This window comes from Phaseolus vulgaris, chromosome 3, assembly GCF_051622355.1.
Source record: "Phaseolus vulgaris cultivar YP4 chromosome 3, ASM5162235v1, whole genome shotgun sequence".
NCBI lineage: Eukaryota > Viridiplantae > Streptophyta > Magnoliopsida > Fabales > Fabaceae > Phaseolus > Phaseolus vulgaris.
The window spans coordinates 39091456-39093863 of NC_143500.1; the positions used below are offsets into that span (position 1 = coordinate 39091456).

General features: G+C 31.9%; 1 long non-coding RNA gene across 1 annotated transcript; it reads left to right on the top strand.

Moving 5' to 3' along the window:
* The first annotated feature begins 542 nt into the window (after positions 1 to 542).
* Positions 543 to 1186, top strand: LOC150028838 (uncharacterized). Its single transcript, XR_016519818.1, has 2 exons — positions 543 to 606; positions 772 to 1186. It is a non-coding gene; the product is annotated as an uncharacterized LOC150028838 (long non-coding RNA).
* The last annotated feature ends 1222 nt before the right edge of the window (positions 1187 to 2408 follow it).

Here is a 2408-nt window from a genome sequence, read left to right on the forward strand (position 1 = left end):
TCTCTTCGACTTGCTTTTGTTTGTTGTGTTCATTGCTATCAAACAACTTTCTTCCTTTTAAATGTATGGAGTCTATTTTTTTAAGATGAAATCCCCACTAAATGTAATGTTTTTTTTTTCTTTCTTTTTCATCATTGCCTAGTTATTTCTGTTTCTCATAGGCTTGGTCTCATCCCTTCAACTTGCATTTGTTTGTGTTCATTGCTATCAAACAGCTTTCTTCTTTTTAAATGTATGGAGCCTTTTTTGCTACGTCTAGATGTTGATTTTCTTGTGTTCATTCATTTTTAGGTGTTGATTTGTTCGTGTTAATTCCTTTTTAGCATCTCGAGACTGCCGGAATGGTTGAGGATTAAAATCTGAAATTGTTTAGAACCACCAATAATTCAGGATAACCTTCAACTTTGTTTTAGGTGTCATTTGTTTTATGTCTCTCTTTGTTTTAAATGTCTTATTGTCTCTATACTTCAACTTTATGAGCCGTTTGTAGCCTTCCTGAATTCTTGGGGTGTACAGGACAAACATGCAACAGATGTGAGGTAGGAAAGATGTGAGTATCCTTGAAGCTTGAATACTGGCAGGAGATCCTTGAAGCTTTAGGTTTTGGTATCCACACATATTTTTGTCTTTAATTGGGACTGGCTATTTGAATTTCTCTGGTTTTTGAATTCCTTCAATTCATTAATTCATTTTGTCCTTTCTTAAATTCTGGGTCTTTATTACCAATATCTATTTGAATTTAAATATAGTTCTTAAATTTTTTATGTATAGGTGTTGATTCGTTTGTGTTCATTCCTTTTTAGCATGTAAGACTGGTTGAGGATTAAAATCTGCAACTGTACACGAAAAAACAAGCAACGGATGTGAGCTAGGATATCTGAATACTGGAAGGACATGCTTGATTCTATAGGTTATCCATACTCTTTGATGACAGATGTCTACTTGAGTTTGGATGTAGTTATTTATTTGATGACTGAGATCTATCATATGTAACTGTTTATCTGCTTGTGTTAGTTCCTTTTCAGCAGGGGATTCTGGTTTAGGATAAAAAAACATAAATTTGAATATTGTTCTTGTCCGATTATCAAAATATGTAAAACCTAGCTATTTGATGTTGATTCTTTTTTAGCACATTAAAGGTTAATAATAATACAATACTCAGGGAAGATGTCTCCTCTTTATTTGAAACTTTGTAGATTGAGCATATTTTTCGAGACTGATATATGAGGTAGGATGTGGAAACACTGGGATTTGTGAAGCTTTAGGTTTTGTTATCCTTACATTTCTTATGTTTTTATTTGTGACTAACTAAACTTCTTGTTTGGATGCTAAGTTTTGGTTGGATTCATTGCAGACCTTGTAGTGTGTCTGACAGTTCTTATTGGTGTATATGTAGCAATCACTAGCAGACTATTAGAGGTCCTGTAATTTGGGGAGGATTTGTCTGACAGAATTTCTAACAACTTAATATGAAGTACTGAATTAATAGTGAAAAAAAAGATAAAGAAAAAATATCATGGCCATTAAAAGTTTATGTTTCTTGTCCTGTTCAGCCATGGCACTTGTCAGAGAGCTCTTGCTTCTTTCTCTATTGCCCCATATGCATACTTTTTCGCATTTCTTACTCTTTTTTTAAGTTGTTCATTTTTAAGTAATTTAGGCTTCTCATACTGGTTTCATAGTGAAATTTGAGCCTTTTACATGGTGCCATTGAAATTAAGGAGGGAATTAATGATCTTTAGTTTTATAGTACTGAATTAATTTGGATTTGCTTAGGTGTAGCAAATTTGAAAGGTCATTTTCTTAGTTATTACTTCATTTACTAAATTATCAAGAGCATTGAACAATTTGATTTTGTAGTGTTTTGTTTGCTGCCTTGACAAATGAATCTTGCATTCTATTGTTTTTAGTAATTTTGGGTTACATTCTGAATATGACATATGATGATCTCTTATATCTTCCAAAATGAGAATGATCTCCAACATTAGAGCTGTATTTAGTTCTATCTCCAATGTGAGAATGAGAAAATTGAGAGCTGTATTTAGTTTTATCTCCAATTATCTCTAATATTAGAATGAGAAACAACAGTAGTTGAAATGTTTTCTTGTAATCTATCTTCGTGTGCTATGATTCAGTTCTCTCTCCATATATGAGAATAAAAAATGAGAAAGAGAAACAACATTATTTGGAATGTTTTGTCGTAATCTTCTTGCACTATGATTTTGTTCTCTCCCAATATGCGAATGAGAAAATGAAAAACAACAGTATTTAGAAAGTTTTGTCGTAATCTTGCGCTATGATTTGGTTCTCTCCTCAATATGCAATGAGAAGATGAGAAACAACATTCCTTAACTTGTAATTGATTTTATATTAATTGTTTAACTATTCACTTCATGTTTTTCTAATTT